This window comes from Lethenteron reissneri, chromosome 14 (assembly GCF_015708825.2).
Source record: "Lethenteron reissneri isolate LAM-NWPU_2019-01 chromosome 14, ASM1570882v1, whole genome shotgun sequence".
NCBI classification, from domain to species: domain Eukaryota; kingdom Metazoa; phylum Chordata; class Hyperoartia; order Petromyzontiformes; family Petromyzontidae; genus Lethenteron; species Lethenteron reissneri.
Genome location: NC_083792.1, coordinates 8,576,286 through 8,586,173, shown reverse-complemented (window position 1 = coordinate 8,586,173; position 9,888 = coordinate 8,576,286). Strand labels below are relative to the sequence as shown.

The 9,888-nt window shown below is 48.0% G+C and overlaps 1 long non-coding RNA gene across 1 annotated transcript in view; it reads left to right on the top strand.

The window, feature by feature from the left end:
- The window catches only part of LOC133342357 (uncharacterized), a 73,796-nt gene continuing 63,908 nt past the window's right edge, over window positions 1–9,888 (top strand). Inside the window, exon 1 of the long non-coding RNA XR_009755123.1 lies at window positions 1–149. This is a non-coding gene — a long non-coding RNA (uncharacterized LOC133342357). The remainder of the gene's footprint in view (window positions 150–9,888) is intronic.

Here is a 9,888-nt window from a genome sequence, read left to right as displayed (position 1 = left end):
CAGCTCGCGAAACCCCGCTCTCGTCGTATTGCTTTGCCTGTTTCGTACGGCTGACGACGAGCAACGTGAACACCGAAACTACACCGGATGAAGAGCAACTTCCAAGATCTGTGTGTGTCGAGGATCGCAAGCCACGCGATGGACTTCAGGTAAGGCTGACTGAATGTGTTGCTGCTGCTGCTGCTGCGAATTCATTCCGAGGTTGGACGTCGCGGTTTTGCTGCTGGGTTTGGTGCGCGTTCGGCTCCGCGGTGAGCATGGGGGGGGGGGGGGGGCGGGGAGATCCTTTCGGCGGTGCGTGAAGTTAGTGGATTCGCGCGTGTGTTACACACAGGATGAGATCGTTAGTAGTCGATTTGAGAATGGTGGTGGTGATGGTGTAGGGAGAGCGTGGTCGATTTTAGACAGACGAGCATGTCTGCATGGCAGCGCGATCTAATTGGCAATGACGGTAGTGGTGTTAAGGCAGCGTGGTCGACTCGAAGATGATGATGATGTATGCATGGGTCCACTTTGGGAAGACGACGATGATGATGATGATGGTGGCGGTGTCGCATTTCTTCTTGGGCTCGCAAATTCTCGCCGTCCTCCCAGAATTGCGAGCGAGCGCTGAGCGCGTTGTTGCTGGCGAATGTTGTCGAGCCTCGAAGAAGAGTTGGGAGCTGGCGGGTGCTGTCCCCGGGGTTACGCGTGCGCCTTGTACGGGCCTTGCTGGGTCGCTGCTGCTGCTGCTGCTACTGGGAGAGAAGGCGGTCTTGGTTCGGACACCCGTGTTGAATTATGCAGCACTCTGGGGAGGAGGGAACCGGTGGGCATAGCTTTACCTGGGCGCAGCGGTTGGCGCACTGAGTTCGATTCCCGGCCCAGGGACTCACGAACTAACAACAACATCAGTTGGTGAACGATATCCGGGACTGGTCCTGATGTCAGCGGGGGTGGGGTGAGGGAGACTCCCACACCCACGAAGTGTGGTGAAGTATGGTCAAATAACGCCCCCGCCCCCTCCGAGACCGATGGGGCGTGGACAGGATCTGCACATCCGATTAGCACGGTTGGTTACGTACGGTGTGAAAGAAGTTCAACACGCATACGTCTTAAAGATGATTGATGAATGGCTGCGTGTTATAGGATATCCGGAAGACCACAGTCGCGTTAATCCATCGCATGCCGCTTATAAGCGTGCTGCCGTATGTCGATTGAAATGATCGGAACGTGTAATTAGCAGAGTTCGATTCCGGGGGTATAATGAGTACCTATAGAACTGTCGGAACTCGGGAGACAAAGGCGGCCCGGTGCGGTTGATGGTGTGGCCAGCCCACATCACCCCCTCGCAACCTCGCGCGCCTTAATAGGTGCTCGCTAACAGCACTTGCCCCGAGGAGTCTTAAGGCTTCACGATCGCCCTCTATAACATATGTGATTAAACACAAATAGGCCTTGCGGGCGCGGAACGGTGGCGCAGTGATTAGCGCACCGCGCTATGAAGTAGCCGCGTTTGATATCTGACTCGGCACTCTTGCTGCCCCCCCCCCCTTGATTCACTAAACCCCACAGTATGGGGCCATCCATTGAGTAGGTAGGCAAAAATCTGTCAAAGCTTGAGCCAATCCCCCTACTCCCTGTACGCACGCGGACTTTTTACACCCCCCACCCCACCTGCGTACGTAGCTTGACGCACCCCCCTCTAATCCGATAGAACGGCCGATATTTAATCCACGCAGAAACGATTAAGGATTAATAATATTAACGCCGGACTATCTCACTCATTTGAAGGCCAATGTAGACAAATTATTATCGAGGTTTCACCCCCCCCCACCTTTCTTATTCGTACGCACATTGTCCGTAGACCTCCCATACGCAGACGTACGCATTTGGGTTAACCCCCCCTTCCCCCCTCCATGCGTACGTACTCAATGGATGACCCCTATGGTCAAACATCACCCCCCTCCCCCACGTCCACCACCCACAACCACCGCGGTGTCAAGACACGGGGGAAGTCGTCATCCAGCAGTGGATCTGTCGCAGACGTAAATCGACAACGCGGGCTGTCACGCGGCCCCCCTGGGGTAGCGGTCGCCGCTACCGGAATTGTTTTTATTGGGAGTCGCGCGCGTACCGCGGAGGGTTTATCGCAGGTGGGGTATGTGGCAGGGCCCCCCTCTGTGAGATCCCCCCCCTGTGGTTGTTACAGGTGGAACGGGGGTAAGGTGACTCACGGCGCTGATGTGGTTCGTCGACAATTTTGCAACTCCCCTGTTATTTGAATTTCTTGCCTCGTGTTTTCTCGTACACGGGAATATTTTGTCTGCCCGATATGTTGTCAGGCTACTGGCGGATGAGTGCCTACCATCACCCCCCTCGCCCCCCCCCCCATGAGGGGTTGTTTGACCATACTTCACCACGCTGGTTAGTGCGGTCTGGCACAGGCTGCCTGCTAATGGACGACCTCGCTGGTCTCCTTTACCCTCGGTGGCTTCTGTGTGCCACGAAGAAGGACCATTGGCCGAAACGTCGCCTACTGTTTGTTTTCTTTCTAAGGCCGCAGTTATTGACAAAGGGGATCGTTGTTGTTGTTGTTGTTGTTGTATGTGATTGTGCACCACTCCCAACGCAATATCGCTCATTAATTTGCTCAGGTGCTGATCTGATCATCATAAATGCGTGCTGCTAATTGTAACAGTAACCCAGGAGGAGGCTTAATTAACAACATCCGGCAGTAATTTATTTCACACGTGACGCAATTCGATATTCACGTTGGAAAATCTTACTTAAAATTTAACGGGCTTAGTTAAGCATGGGTTTTTTTGACATTCTAAGAATACGATTTATACTGATTGTTCACCAATAAGAAACTACACGTGTGACAATACAACATATTTCACTTGTTAATCGTATGGTATGAAACAAATATCAGTTCTCATAGCCCCAAAGTGTAAAAGTGCAGTCCCCAAACTCTATAAGTTAACCAAAAATCTCTGGATAAATGTACTTGGGCCACGGAATTTGCGATGCGGGCAACAATCACCGTGCTGTTCATCATCAGGTGCGTGCGGCGGGTTTTGCGATTTAATTAGTAATCGAGCTGACATGATTGGTTAACTTGGGTGGGTGTTGAGAAGCGAGTTTAAGTTGTCCGCTTGTACAATTTGCCGGTGACTAATTTCACCACGCAGGTTTCGATCTCCGTCTTTGCGGTGAGCTGCTGGAAAGCTTTGTCCGCGCGCGAGCGACCGGTTGCGCAACCCAAATCGCCGGGAAAGAAAAAAAAGTCGCGCAACTTCAATCTTTGCCCCTGGAACGACGTCGCCCACGTCCGAGCGCGCAGTCGTTGCGCAACGATGACATTTTAACAGCCGCGGCTCGAGCATCATAAACCACCAAATCAGTGGCGATGAAACGCATCCGCTGCAACCTGTCGAGCAACTTCTCGCAAGCCCGGTTGCAGAGACGTCCGCAGACGGTGCATGGCAGCGAGTCGGTTGCATGCGACTCATCGCTCGGGATCCGAACTCGGGTTGGATTGCCGTCGGATCGCGTGCAAGTCCGCGCTTTACGGAGTCTTCATTCGTTTGATCTGCCCGCGTTGAAAGAGCGAGCCAGTGAGTGATACCATTCGAAATGTTGCGGTAGACACATACGGGCCATCTGCCAATAAGAATGTTTCTTTATACCTGGAGGAATCCGATGAGCTATAAAGCTCTTTTTCCCCCACAGATGTCCAGTCAGGGCGGATAAGAACGTTCCAACAACAACCAATACAAAAACATGATAGCAGTGCATAGTACAGTACAAGGGTAAACAAATCGAGCAAACACATCAAAATTAACTAAACCATCCCCATCCTACCAGACACAGCCCACCGAGGTATTAACAATGGATCATGATGATGATGATGGCACCAGTCTCAAGAGTAAATCACCGCGCTCCCAGTTTTCGTTACTATTTTGATAATGTGAAAGGAGCTCTTGAGCTTAACATTTAACAAAAATGTTACATTCCCTGATGATGGTTTTTGGAAGATCGATTATCTCTCTCGGATATAAAAGCTTCCGCTGTGAGCGTCGTCTCACCTGGCACTAATTAACGGCCGACAACACGGCATAATTAAGCATGCGATTACACATTAAACGGATTAAACATTGAGTTAAATATATTGACGCATGTTTCTTTAAACGTTAACGTAATTACACGCGGGCCCGCATCGCCCGAAAGGCTTGGAGGAGCCTTCATCCAGCAGTGGATTGACACAAGGATAAATTATTGTCCTGTATAAATACATTACCTATAATTAAATCGTATACCGTATCCTACATAATGCCAAGAGACACCGATTTATACGAAATAATTATCTTAAAACGGTGGCCATGTTTACAAAAATAAATAAATTTCGATTTAAAGCTTTCGTGACTGCAGAGATTCATCTTCTTGGTTCTTTCGCTAAAGTCACGTAGAATGGAAGTAATAAAGTAATAAAAATAAAACATAATAGAAAAATTATCACGACGTTTCGGCCACAACGCAAGCAGCCGTCCTCAGGTGGAGAACAAGTATGTCGAGAAGACAGAGTCTGAATGTTCAAACGTCGTGAGAATTATTTTATTATGTTTTATTTTTATTATTTTATTATTTCCATTCTACGTGACTTTACCGAAGGAACCAAGAAGAAAAATAAATAAACCAACATTTCCAATAAATGCAATGCACCACGCGCAGCACTCCCTTTGTTAATCCACTGCTGGATGAAGGCCACCCACATGTCAATACTGTATACAAAACCACGTATAGTATGCGGACGTGTAGATTAACCCGCTGTTGATAGACTGAATCAATTTGAAATGCGAATCGCATAAACATTGTGCATATGCATTGCCGTTCATGATTTTGTTTCTAACGTCTCTTCATTAACAGTGCACAGTAAGGACTCTTTAGGTAGATAAACAGTTTAATATAACGTCTAAACATGTCACAGTGTATTCAAAACGTGTTTCTCAGACTCGCAATACTAATTATGCACATTTACAATATGGCCCCAAAAATAGCAATGAGCTTGCTTTACGATTGTAACGGACGGTGAGGGCTGGGCTATTGCGGAGTTAATTCCAGTAATGTCTTTGTGGTATCGCATTTCTGGACAGTGAGTTCACAATTAACGAGAATTAAGCATATCTTTCAAAATTACTCCCCCCTAAAAGAAACAAATATATGCGTACATAACAATTGTCGTTTCGGGACAATATGTTGTTAATTTAAATTGTGTTTCTATGATGTTAAACAACACCCACACAGCATACAATTGTGCGTATCATGACGTGTGTGCATTGTCTGCATTAACATTCGATTCACGTCGGCTTTATATACGCTTCACGTGGAGTTTGAACGTTTTTTTTATGACCGTCACGGTATGTGAAACGAATGAAAATAGGTTTTATATGTGTATACATTTATGTATGTGTGCGAGCCTCATGGTGCACCTATAATCGGTGCTCTCTAACAGCACTTGCCCCAACAATCTGTCCAGGCTATACGGGGAATCTTTGTCTTTGTCTTTTGTGCATGATGGTGCTCGCAAACAGCATTTGCTCATCCAGTCTGTTAAGGCTGTACGGGTGATCTTTGTCTTTGTTAGTGGTGCGTCGTGGTGAGGAGCGGTGGCGCAATGGTTAGCGCGCTGCACTTCAAACCCTGCCAACCCGAGTTCGATTCCCGCTCACGGCCAACGGCAGTGACGATTATCTGAACCGGTCTTGGACCCTCCCCTAGCTTGACTCGGCCTCAAATGTGCGGTGTGTAAACATCGCCACTGGGTAGAACAAATGACCCCCCACCCCCTCGCGTGCCGTGGCGGCCTTCATAGGTGCTCGCTAAGAGCACTTGCCCCAACAGTCTGTTAAGGCTATACGGGGGATCTTTGTCTATGTGGTGGTTCCTCCGCTAATACAGTGGCGTGCCGGCTAACTAACGTGGGTAGTATAAACGACGCCCTTATCTCTGGCCAGACAGCGTGTTTGCCCTGCCCGATTCTGCAAACAAACTCAATTCTTTCGCTCAGAATTATGGAAAATCCTTTCGTTACAGGCGACGACGACGATTTCCAAATTTCTATTTAAAAAAAAAACCCCACATCTGCATTTACTATCTGGAGGCAACGCACTGTGTGGAGGCGCGGCGCGCTGTCTCCACGCAAACACTGATGAGTTTGTGTCCCGATAAGTGTGTGTGTGTGGCATCAGCACTAGGAAGACAAAGGCGGCCATGCGTGGTTCTAGCCACAAGAGCATCCAACAGAGCACTCTGGCCCTTACAGTCTGCGTAGGCTGTGCGGTGGAGTTGGGCGTGAGGGGGGGGGGGGTGTCGCGAAGTGGTGGACGCGTTACGCGACACACCGGCGACCCGAGTTCGACTGGCGGTCACGACTGTTTGGGGACCATGCCCGGCCGCCTTTGTGAAAATCTAAAACACGATCTGTGCCACCACTAGGTCAACTCGGCCTGACATTGGTGGTTCTGACCACACACACACAGACACAATCACGCCGTGGCGACCTTAATAGGCGCTCGCTAACAGCACGTGCCCCCAACAGTCTGTGTTGGTGGGAAACGTGGATCATTGTTTTCGTTGCTATTCAAGTTATGATTCTGATACAAAACACACGCTTATTCACGCACACACACATATATAATTGTACACATGTGTGTACATATATACATACACATAAATACAGCCTATATCTACGTTTTTTTTACAGTTGGATATATGTAAATAACACTAATGTATAGTAATAGTGAATATGCAGAACAGAACATATATTACAACGTATTTGTACAATGCATCAATGTGCAGCCTATAGGCACACGTATACACATTTTACCACGTTTATATAACGGTAGGTAAATCACATGTATATATCTACGTAACATAGTATTGTATAATTCGTAAACAGCCTATATATACAGTACAACGATCTCCCCGTATAGCCTTAACGGACTGTCGGGGCAAGTGCTGTTAGCGAGCACCTATGAAGGCCGGCACTGTGGCACACGAGGGGGTGGGTGGCCAGCACCACGCCCGGCCGCCTTTGTCTCCCCAGTGGCGATGTTTATTACACACCGCACCGGGTACTCATTTGAGACTGAGTCGACCTCGGGGAGGCCCAGAACCGGTTTCTGTTAATCGTCACTGGGTGTTGGCCGTGAGCGGGATTCTAACTCGGGTCGCGGGGTTCGTAGCTCAGCGCACTAACCGCTACACGACCGCTCCCCGATATACACAGTGCCTACACAATAACACGCAGACGCACTGCACATCGTCAGTGCTATTACGTAATATAACCACGCAACATTTTAAACAGCTGATTCATAGACACGCAATGGAGGCAGTATATACAATGATATCAATGAACGCCTTAGGTCATGCTATATATTTATAAACCAAGTGGAAATATATTTATATAATCTTGTGTACGGGGGAACGTTGGCTCAGTGGTAAGCGCAGTGCGCTCGGAACATGGTACCGGGACACCTCTAGATGTACTCGGCCTTAAAATGTGAACCCGGTGTAAATAATATAATGTGTATCACTGGGGAGACAAAGGCGGCCTCGTGTGACGCTCAACTTCATTAGGTGCTCACTCCGATTAGCACGGTTGCCTACGTACTGCGCGAAAGAAGTTCAATACACCATACCTGTCAACCCACACGGTTTAACCCCGGATTCTTGTACGGGGAAATTTAGTTTTCAGGTCCATACGGCGTACATCCGTTTCAATACGGGCAACAAAATAATAATCATACCACCAAATAAAAAATAAATTGGTGGGACAGATTTTGTTTATTATCAAGCAAGCAGCAACATCATCAGCATGCAAGACCGCAAACAGTAATCACGATAAGTAGTATCATTAACATCAATGGTCAAAATTAATACATTAAAGGGTTTGTGTTTAGTAACATAATTTTTGTTCAATTTGTTTCTGTTTCTCCCTTGTGATGGGACTGTGTAGGATGAACGTTGAGCCTCATAAGGGCACGGGGGGTGACCATTAAGGTATGAGTTGGTCTGTAATAAGGTAGGGCACTGATGAGGGGTTGACAGGTATGATATACGTGTACATACACTTAACAATCCGTGAGAGATTCTGAATGGGATCGTTATTATGATTGATACATGTGGGTTCTGGAATCATCCCTGGTCAGCTGTTCATTAGTAAGGGAGGGCTAGTGGGAGCGTTGATGCTGTTCTGGAATTGCTTTGAGAGACAGAAAGTGAAACACGCGTTCAGCCTATTTGGCTGCTGCTATCAAATGTCCACGTGATAAGCCACTTCGTCGTTTAGCTATCATGTGTGGCCAGGTCACGTCTGAAAGAGAGCGATATCGCTCAGCGGGCCTTACCTGGCAAAATAAAAATAGACTCAACATGGTGTAGGGATTACGGTCGAGAGAAGCAAAACGGGCAGCACGCGATGTCGCTCGGAGGAGGTGATCAGGTCTGTGGTCGAGACTGAGAGTGGAGTCGCAGCCAAATGAGGCAAATACGTCCCAGAGATGGAGTGATGAAATTTTGCCCGTGTTCAGACTCGATTTAGGAGTCAGAATATTGATGTATTTCTGGAGGAATCCGATGAGTTATAAAGCTTTTTTTTTCAGATGCCGAGTAGGGGCGGGTCAAAAAAGTTACAACGACAAACAACACAGAAAACACGTTAGGAGTGCAAAGTAAGGAAAGGTCAACTAGTCACAAAATATATACAAATAAAACAAAACTATTTTTAATTCATCAGGTAAAGCCCACTGAGCTTTTAGCGTATCACGTGGCAATTTAAAGCAGCTAAATAATCGAAATGCCTGTTTTTAAATGTGAGCTATGAGATTTATGTTTCCGAATGTATTAGATGTAGGAACTGTGGAGGGCTGCCGATCTCGTCGACACAAACGCCGCAATGGGACTGCGTTCAACCCGCCTGCGGAGAGAGATCATCATCTGACACCGCTTGTGTCGGGTCTGTGACACGCAGACGCAAGCCACTTGTCAGCGGCAACTCTGCGAAGCCATTTCCTCACACGCAGAGTCACGTCAACTCATTCGTGATGGTTTTTTTTTTCATCTATTAGTATGCTTCGGCAGACTACGAATGTAATGTGCGTGTGTTGAACTTCTTTCGCGCACGGTACTTGGTCAACTGTGCATATCGGACGTGCGGTGGGGGGGGGGAGAGACAACAAACTAAAGACGTAAAAGCAGTAACTGTACAGAAATAAGTTTGCGATCTACATGATGATTTAAAAGTGCCCAGCTCCAAGTGGCTTCCTCGTAACGGAACGGAGAGCATTTCCAGACGGCCGCGTGGAATCGCATTTTCAAGCGCCGTGCGATGCTGTGACCGTCTTTGTTCGATGGCCAGCCATCGACCTCCCGGACGTGTCGCCGTGCCACGGCAACGCGTCAATGGAAACGCAGGAGACGTTTTGCAAACGTCTCGTCGGTTTATCATTGGCGCGGCATTTACGCGTGGGCAGAATTGATTTTCGCCACGCGTGTCGTGCGACATTTTTGTCGCCGTTGACTTGTAGAGTCGGATGAACGCGATCTTCACTAAGGTTATGTTTTAAAAGCGTCGGGGCCTCTTTTGAAGACGTGAAATCTGTAAAAAGATCAAAGTCATATGAAATTGCAGGTGCTTTGAGGGTGTAGCGTAACAGTGGGTATGCAAAAGCACCTCCGATTAGCGCGGTTAGCTACTGACGGTGCGAAATAATTTCAACATGTATACACAGTGGCGAGATGTTGACTACCGCGCCTGGGATTCACGGGGTCGTGGGTTCGATCCCGACCCTGACGTCTGTATATTTGGAGTTTGCATGTTCTCCCCGTGGTTGCATGGATTTTTCT